Here is a 10,000-nt window from a genome sequence, read left to right as displayed (position 1 = left end):
TCCCTGTACATACCAGTTGTGGGAGTATGGGTTCGAGTCACTTCTGGGGTGTGAGTTTTCAGTTGTATATAGTCCTGGGGACCATTCAGGCTTGTTTGCATATATATATATATATATATATATATATATATATATATATATATATATATATATATATATATATATATATATATATATTGTGAGGGATAGGCCAGGCCTCCACTGAGAGGCCGAGTCTCCACTGGTATCAGTATCTAGGATATTGGACCAACTCACTGCTCCGGACTGACTCTAATATTGCCCGATGGAGAGATGGGACGAGGAGGTTATGGCAAAGTTATCTTCTTCAGTGGCGGTCGTCTGCGTTGTTGCTCAAGAGGGGAGATGACAAGGGGAAGCAGATCAAGAGGAAGGGAATGAAGAGGGGATGTTAACGAAAGATGGAAGACAGTTGAACGACCTGGGTGATTGACTTGCAACAGCTTTGAGCTCAGCTGTGTACAAGCAATTAATGTTTAATATGTTTTTTGCTTGTATTCTGTTAATTGACATTATTAATAAGTTGTGAAAATCGTTCATGTAAACAATTTTTATTAAAAACGGTGATCAGTAATACTTATTTTTTATTAATACTGTTCTTTATTTTCACTTTAGGTGAGAGAAACCTTTTGGTGATGTCCAACGTGACTTATACCCTATATAAAAGTATATTTTTTTCCAACTATAAATTTCTAGTAATTTCTGTATATTATAATTTAACAACTTGGATATAATATTAAATGTTAATGTTTTAGTGATTCGCATGTCCAATCGTTCAAAATAGAATTACAAGTTTTGAAAGGGACTTCCCTGAATTACTTATTTTATTGTCTCGGAGGATCCACACACACACACACACACACACACACACACACACACACACACACACACACACACACACACACACACACACACATGGGGGCCTCGTAGCCTGGTGGATAGCGCGCAGGACTCGTAATTCTGTGGCGCGGGTTCGATTCCCGCACGAGGCAGAAACAAATGGGCAAAGTTTCTTTCACCCTAAGTGCCCCTGTTACCTAGCAGTAAATAGGTACCTGGGAGTTAGTCAGCTGTAACGGGCTGCTTCCTGGGGTGTGTGTGTGTGGTGTGGAAAAAAAAAAAAAAAAAAAAAAAAGTAGTTAGTAAACAGTTGATTGACAGTTGAGAGGCGGGCCGAAAGAGCAAAGCTCAACCCCCGCAAAACACAACTAGTAAACACAAGTAGTAAACACACACACACACACACACACACACACACACACACACACACACACACACACACACACACACACACACACACACACACACACACACACACACACACTATGGGAATTAAATCTCACTTCGTTGGAAGACAGAAGAGTTCGGGGGGACATGATCACCACATTCAAGATTCTCAAGGGAATCGACAGGGTTGATAAAGACAGGCTATTTAACACAAGAGGCACACGCACTAGGGGACACAGGTGGAAACTGAGTGCCCAAATGAGCCACAGAGATATTAGAAAGAACTTTTTTAGTGTCAGAGTGGTTGACAAATGGAATGCATTAGGAAGTAATGTGGTGGAGGCTGACTCCATACACAGTTTCAAGTGTAGATATGATAGAGCCCAATAGACTCAGGAACTTGTACACCTGTTGATTGACGGTTGAGAGGCGGGACCAAAGAGCCAAAGCTCAACCCCCGCAAGCACAAGTAGGTGAGTACACACGCACACATAGGGGCCTGGTAGCCTGGTGGATAGCGCGCAGGGCTCGTAATTCTGTGGCGCGGGTTCGATTCCCGCACCAGGCAGAAACAATTGGGCAAAGTTTCCCTGAATGCCCCTGTTACCTAGCAGTAAATAGGTACCTTGGAGTCAGTCAGCTGTCACGGGCTGCTTCCTGGGGTGTGTGTGTGTGGTGTGGAGAAAAAAAAAGTAGTTACTAAACAGTTGATTGACAGTTGAAAGGCGGGCCGAAAGTACAGAGCTCAACCCCCGCAAGCACAACAAGGTGAATATACACACACACTCAGACACACACACACTTAGACACATTTCGTATTATATTTAACAGTCAATGCGCTTGAAATGATAGGGAAGGGAAGGGAACTTCCAAGGGAAAGCGCCAAGCCATTATGACTATATATAGCACTGGGAAGGGATTCAGGAAAAGAATTTGAGATGGGATTTGGGATTTATTTCCATACCAATAAAATAAATAAAAAAAATATATCATATTATATAAAACAATAAAATGGTAGTGGTGGTAGGAGAGGATTTGCCCTGAAGTGTTCAGGGGTGAATCTAAAAGGTCTCCTCTGAATACCATTTATTCTCTTCTCCAAGGCCATGGGTCCCTAAAATTGTACCAGAAGGAATAACCCTAAATTAAAGTTTAATAAAAAAAAACTATCTTGCGCCTTCTCATAAATAAAAAGCTACAAATTGCGTGTAAGTCAAGCATGAAATGTTGCTGAAGGCCTGAAAATTACAGATTTTCTCCTTCAGTTCAAATAATTTATTCTTGATAATAATTCTCCAGCATTTTCCTGAAGGATTTATCTAACATTGCCTTGATCCGTGTCTCCGTCCGCCGTGTACTGGGCGCCTCTCAACCAGCCCCATCCCACTTCCCTTCCCAACACCACTCCCTCCTTCCCTTCCCAGCACCACTCCCCACTTCCCTTCCCAACACCACTCCCTCCTTCCCTTCCCAACACCACTCCCCACTTCCCTTCCCAACACCACTCCCCCCTTCCCTTCCCAACACCACTCCCCACTTCCCTTCCCAACACCACTCCCCCCTTCCCTTCCCAACACCACTCCCCCTTTCCCTTCCCAATACCACTCCCTCCTTCCCGTCTTTTCCATCACCACTCACCAAATAACCCTCAACCACCATACATTCTCCCCAATCTCTACTCCCCCTTACACCCCTCCAACCACTTGGGCTGGACGGCAGAGCCACGGTCTCGCTTCATGCAGGTCGGCGTTCAATCCCCGACCGTCCAAGTAGTTGGACACCATTGCTTTCCCCTGTCCCATCCCAAATCCTCATCCTGACCCCTTCCAAGTGATATATAGTCGTAATAGCTTGGCGCTTTCCCCCCTGATAATTCCCTCCCTCCCCCTTACACCCCCCCCCTCATACCAATCCCAAAGCCCTTAACACCCTTCACCATCCCCCCTCCACCCCCTCCCACCACCCCCCCTTTCGTCCAGACGTCGCTCAAACTATGCTTACAGCGGCAGTTGTAGTGAAATGAAGTGAGAATAGCGACGCCGAACGCTATTTTACGTCACTCAGGAAGGTGAGGGAGAGGAGGAGCACCACTCCTGTGCCAGGTAAGGCTACTATGGGCTCACCATAGCCCATGCTACTTGCCCCGCTCCTGTGCCAGGTGAGTTACGGGCTGTTACGGACCTGAATCCAGCGTCGGAGCACGGAGCAGTGACGACAACGCCATCTGTGAGTCCGCTCCCGAAACCCACTCCAAATGGACAACGCCATCTAGTGAGGACGGGATATACCGGCCACAGGTGCTGGATTCCCGTCTTAATCAGCTCATAACGTAGCCGCTGCTGACCTCTGGTGAGGTGGCGCTTAGACAGTGAACGCCATCTATGGAGCAGAGAGGTGGACGTTTGTGTCTAAGCTTGTAAATGAGGTTCCCTAGAGCATCCCCAGTACTAATGACGTGTCTGATTGCAGAGTCGACCTGGGACTGCTGTGTTGGATGATGGATCAGTCTACCCAAGGCAGCCAAGGTCTCTTCACGAGTCTGCTGAAGAAGCTGTGAGTCACCCCCGGACGAACTCTGTTGAGAGTATTAGCCTGCCTGTGACGTGGCAGTATCGGGAATCGCCTTATCCGGGGCTGGCTGGTGGAAGAGACTAGCCACTGTGGTGCTTAGTGAGGAGAGTGATCAGCGGGATCACACGAGGCTCCTGCCTAGGGCTCGCAACCCTAGTATCGGTCGTGGAGTGACCTACACAGCGGAGCTGATCGGTACCTGCCAGCTACAGGCTGGATTGTGGTTGAAGGCTTCCACGACGGAGCACCCAGTGGGACTGTGATTTGGCTGGCCTGTGGCCAGGGTAGACTCGCCAAGAGAATCATAGAGGATTCATCGTGGGCCACGGAGGAAGGAACCAGGGCTACTCAAAGTGCGCACCGTGGAGCATCCGGTGTCTTCGGAGGAAGACAACTCTGTACATTATCGTGTAGTAATAACCCCCGTGTGCAACTGTTATATATTTATTTATATGGTAGTGGTGAGAATATATATATAAATCAGAACATTGGTATCCCTCCCCCTTTAATTTAACTTGCGTTACGGAACACACCCCTTGAAAGCCTTTACTAACTGGGGGCCGGATACTCAAACTCTAATTCCATCAGAGAAGAACTCGGTTGCGCCCCAGTAGGGCCGTAACACGGGCTCACCATAGCCCGTGCTACTTGGAACTTGTTCCAAGTAGCTGAATCTATAACAACAACAACAACAGGTGAGGGAAGATGTTCAATGACACCAATTAAACAGGTTTAAATTAACACGTGTCATTATTATCTATTCTGGGATAATTATCCTAATGGAAAATAATTGTAATGACTGATAATTAACCTATTAGATAAATGTCCAAATAATTGGGGATTTATAACAAAACTTGGGATATAATGCAGGCGATGAGTCACAATAACGTGGCTGAAGTGTGTTGACCAGACCACACACTAGAAAGTGAAGGGACGACCACATTTCGGTCCGTCCTGGACCATTCTCAAGTCTATGGTCTAGGACGATGGTTCATCGACTTGAGAATGGTCCAGGACGGACCGAAACGTCGTCGTCCCTTCACTTTCTAGTGTTTGCGATTTATTCCTATTTTTTATAAGGAATAAAGAGCTCTAGTGAAAACTACCGTCCAATAAGCCTAACTCCACATCTCAGCAAATAATTTTAGGTTGCCACAATGTACCTGGAAAGTTTTTGAAGGCTGTGGCAACGTTTCTTGCCGCGTGTTAGCTACGATATTGTGTGGAGTCGTAAATAAGTTGCCACAACTTACTGCACAACGTTTACTAACTAAAATTTGAGACCTTATGGCATCCTTCAGTGTTGCATAAAAGTAGTTTTCGTGATTGACTGACCTGCAGGCTCATGGAAAGATTCCTTAGGGAGGGAATCATCCATTTTCTCGTTGTTCAAAATCAAGTAAAATCAACACAAAATGGTTTCGTTCAAAATTAATCCTGCCTTACTAACCTCTCACATTTTTAGGAAACGGTATAACCAGCTATTCAGATAAATCACTTCTAGTGGGTGTAGTAGACATGGAATTTGCTGAAACTTTGGATTAGGTTCCTCTTGAAAGACTTGCAAGGAAATTAAAAGTACATGGAATAAATGGTGGAATACTAGAATGGATAAAACAACATTTAAAACAAGGAAAGAAAAGGGTCTTCTAAATAGAAATGATTTTTCCTGGGGTAATGTAGTGAGTGGGGTACCGCAAGGCTCCATCTTGGGGCCAACCCTTATTTTGTCACATCAATGACGTTGATGAGAATATTACAAACCATATCATCAAATTTTTAGACGACACTAAGATTTACGGTAAAGTGGGAAGTGAAAATAATAATACAGCCTTACAGAGTGATCTCCATTAACTCCACAAATGATCGGAAGACTGGAAAATGCTTTCGAAAACCGAAAAATGCAAGATCTTGCATGTGGGGTCAATACGCATCACAGCTATCAAATTAACAACATTACTTTGCAGCAGATAGATGACGAAAAGTACCTTGCACTCAGACTCCACCACTCTCTGGAAGTTGCACAACAAGAAGGAGCTGCAGTAGAAAGAAAGTCACTCAAACCGTAAAAATAGTCAAATGGACTATTGACTTCAAGGAAAAGAAGGTAGTTATTCAGAATTTATATATATCTCTGGTGCGCCTCCTGGAAGATGAGGATTGGAGACCTCATCTTCTGAACATATCTGCTTTGGAGAATGTTCAATACCGAACGACGCAAATCATCCCAGAACTAAGTCGACTCACATACCAGCAACGGTTGAGGACTCACAGGGCCAACAACACTGCAAACCAGACATGACAGGGCTGATTTCATCGTAACTTTTAAAAATAGTGAACAATTTGGAGAATGACAAACGACATTTTTACTTTGTCAAATGTAACACAAACAAGGAATAACGGTTTCATGCTCAACAAGCGGCAATGTAACACTGAAAATATATGTTTTTTTTTTTTAACACAGTATTGTAAACCCGTGGAACCGCCTACCCGCCGAAGCCGTAAATGGTAAAAGCACTGCTGTAATTCAAAATCCAGCTGAATAACGTCAGGAACAAATGGGAGGACCTTTGCCAAGCCCGACGAAGACCGGACTTTCCGGACTTGGCCTTCAGATAAACTCGGGTATAGTGGGAATATTATCCCATTAATGGAGATATTTTCCTTCAAATAGAGAATTATCCTTTTAATGGGAGAATTTTCCAAATAATGAGGATATTGTCCTTAAAAAAACAATGGAGGGACCTTTGACAAGCCGTCGGCTTCCTTCCCTCGTCAAGACCACTAGGAGGATATGGTGGACCTTAGGTAAATTCACGTAAATATAATGAATTATTCAAATAACAGGAATTATCCTGTTTATATATATATATATATATATATATATATATATATATATATATATATATATATATATATATATATGCAGAATAACCACATGTGAAAAATAGAAAATGCTTAACGCGTTTTCGGCTAATTCGCCTTCATCAGAGCAAAGTAGAATAATTCTACTTATTCTACTTTGCTCTGATGAAAGCGAATTAGCCGAAAACGCGTTAAGCATTTTCTATTTTTCACATGTGGTTATTCTGCATACTTGGATCAGTGTTTTTGTGATCATTGTTGCATATATATATATGAGTTTAGCAGTCTCCGTGTCATAGTGGTAAGACACTCGCCTGGTGTTTCGCGAGCGTTTTGCCCTGGGTTCATATCCAGGCCGGGGAGGATTTACTGAGCACAAATCCTTAACTGTAGCCTCTATTTAACTCAACAATAAAATGGGTACTTGGTTGTTAAACGATTTTTCACGGGGGGTCGTATTCCAGGGACCACAGGATTAAGGACTTGCCCGAAACGCTGTGCGTACTCGTGGCAATACAGGAATATAAGAACTCTTGTAAATATAAATAAATAAATATTATAATTTCACCAAATATTACGCTGAAAACCACATCTTCAACAAATAACTGTGTTTAACGCAACAGTAAAATGTGTACTTGGATGAAAAAACGATTCTTCGCGGCAGGGGATCGTATTCCAGGGACCTGCCCGAAACGCTATGCGTACTAGTGGCTGTACAAGAATGTAACAACTCTTGTATATATCTCAAAAAAAAAAACAAAAATACATGAAGATGATTCAGTTCGATCACCACCTCCCAGTTAGCAGAGAGACTGCCAGGAGCCGCGACTGGCGGCGGGCGATGGGTCATCTCCTGGGGTTACTGCCATGCTCCGGCTGTAACTGTTTGGTTACGCTCGTAAAGCCAGTTTCTCCTCCCCTCCTGCCCCTCGGCGACCGACCCTTAAGGTCAGGGGGGGACCTAAGGGCCTGTCCCTTCCCCCTTCCCCTTCCCCCTTCCAGTCCTCGGAACAACGACCAGCCATTAAGACAAGGTCTCCAGCGGCCGACCGCTGTACACTGGGGTCTCCAGCAACACGGCCGTAAAGAGGGGTCTCCGGACGGTGGTAGGCCGTATAACGACAGGTCCCCCTGTGGCCAACCATAAAGCCAGGTCCCCCTGTGGCCAACCATAAAGCCAGGTCCCCCTGTGGCCAACCATAAAGTCAGGTCCCCTTGTGGCCAACCATAAAGCCAGGTCCCCCTGTGGCCAACCATAAAGTCAGGTCCCCCTGTGGCCAATTATAAAGCCAGGTCCTCTTTAAAAAAGGATGCCTGGCATGGAATCTGGAAGAATCATTCTTATATCTTTCTAGTGGCTTTACAAGAATGTAAACACAATGATATGTACCCCTCACAAACCTAATGCATCTTGTTGTTTATATATAAATAAATAAAATCTGTCGATTTATTCTTATTTGTTCAACTATCTACTATAAATTCATCTACCTTGGTAAGAATTTAATCACTTGCAGCTCAGAATAAATCCTTTAATACATGACACAATCTAAAAGGTCTGCGTTCAATCCCCAATGGTCATAATGGTGATGCACGGATCCCTCACCCTGTTTTTTTAACAGACTTGGGCTGTCAGTTGAGGCACCTAGTGAAACTGCAAGCATGAGCTGTTATCCTCCCTCAGCTCATCTGGAGCCTTTCCCTAGAGACTCATTTATTACATGAAATTATTATTTGAAACTAAGTAACTATCAAATAAGGAACCTTGTGAAACTGCAAGTAAGAGCTGTTATCCTGCCTCAGCTCATCTGAAATCCCAGCTTCTATCCTCTCCCAGCTCCCTATCCTATCCCAGCGAATACCACCCGTGTCACATAGTATGCCATTATCTACCCTTCCAATTCCCCTGAGAATTTTGAATGTGGGAATCATGACTCTTCTGACTCTTCAAGTATCCAGCTACTTTTAATTCGCGTAGCCTTTCCTCCTAACTCATACCTCGTAGTTCTGGAACTAGTCTGGTGGCATACCATTGAAACTTCTCCAACTTTGTTTTGTGCTTGACTTGGAACGGACACCACGTTGGAGCTGCACACTCCACGATTTTTCTGACATATGTGGCATACAAAGTTCTAAATAATTCCTTACACAAGTTTCTAAAGACAGTTCTGATGTTAGCCAGTCTCACATACGCCGCTGGTGATATACATTAGATGAGGGCTTCAGGAGACAGGTTATGTGTGATATCGAGCCCTAGATACTTCTTTCTCGCCGTTTCATGGAGAATTTCATCTCCCATTGGGTTCCTTCTGTTTGGTTTCCTGTTCCCTCCACCTAGCTTCATTATTTTACATTTAATTGAGTTAAACTCTAGTAGCCAATTGTTGAACCATACTTTTATTTTGTCCAGGTCATTTTGTAGCCTCTTGCTGTCTTCCTGTCTTTATCGTCCTCGTAATATTTGCATTATCAGCAAATATTGAGAGGAATTAGTCTATTCCAAGTGGGTGACGGTTTACATATATGAGAAATAGGAAGGGGTCCAAGAGCTAAACTCTTTCTGACTGCGAGTGACCTCAGGCCACGCTGAGATCTAACCCCCTCACACTGACTCACTGTCTTCTGTTGCTTAGGTACTTCCTTATCCACTGGAGCACCGTCCCTGTCACTCCTGCCTGCTTCTCCAACTTATGCACTAGTCTCCTCCTAAAGTTGCCACCTTACAACCCTGCTTCAACAGGAGTTAGGTGTCAGGTAACAGATATTATCTGTCAAGTACCAGGTGTTGAGTGTCAGGTGTTGAGTGTCAGGTGTTGTGTGTCAGGTGTCAGATATCAAGCGTCGAGTGATAGGTGTTAACTTTTTAGACTCGGAAGGTGTTGAGTTTGGTTAGGTTTGATCTGGTTAGGTTAGGCTGAGTTTGCTTAGTTTAGGTTAGGTTAGGTATGGCTTCGTTTGTTTTGGTTAAGTTTGATTTGGTTTGATTTTGTTTTGTTTTGTTTGGTTATGTTTTGTTTGGTTTATGTTAGGTTTGGTTGTGTTTGGTTTGGTATAGTTTAATAAGGTTTGGTTTGGTTAGGATTGGTTTGCCTTAGTTTGGCTAGCTTTGGTTCGGTTTACTTTAAATTGGTTAGGTTAAGTTTCGTTAGGTTTGACTAGGCTTGCTTAGCTTTCTTGTAGTATATTATGACAAGAACAATCCTGCTTTAAATCTAATTATTTTTGTAAATACCCAGAATTAACAAAATCTTTCAAATTTCGATTTTCCCGATTAACCCCAAGTATTCTAGTAACGTGAAGGGAACCAACGAGAGAATAAATG

At 43.6% G+C, this 10,000-nt stretch overlaps 1 protein-coding gene across 1 annotated transcript in view; it reads right to left on the bottom strand.

The window, feature by feature from the left end:
* Positions 1-10,000, bottom strand: part of LOC138363362 (cytadherence high molecular weight protein 3-like) — a 28,577-nt gene that overhangs the window by 17,901 nt on the left and 676 nt on the right. The window lies entirely within an intron of this gene.

Source organism: Procambarus clarkii, chromosome 10 (assembly GCF_040958095.1).
Source record: "Procambarus clarkii isolate CNS0578487 chromosome 10, FALCON_Pclarkii_2.0, whole genome shotgun sequence".
NCBI lineage: Eukaryota > Metazoa > Arthropoda > Malacostraca > Decapoda > Cambaridae > Procambarus > Procambarus clarkii.
Note: the sequence above shows the minus strand (reverse complement) of the source record. Positions and strands in the feature narration are given on the sequence as shown.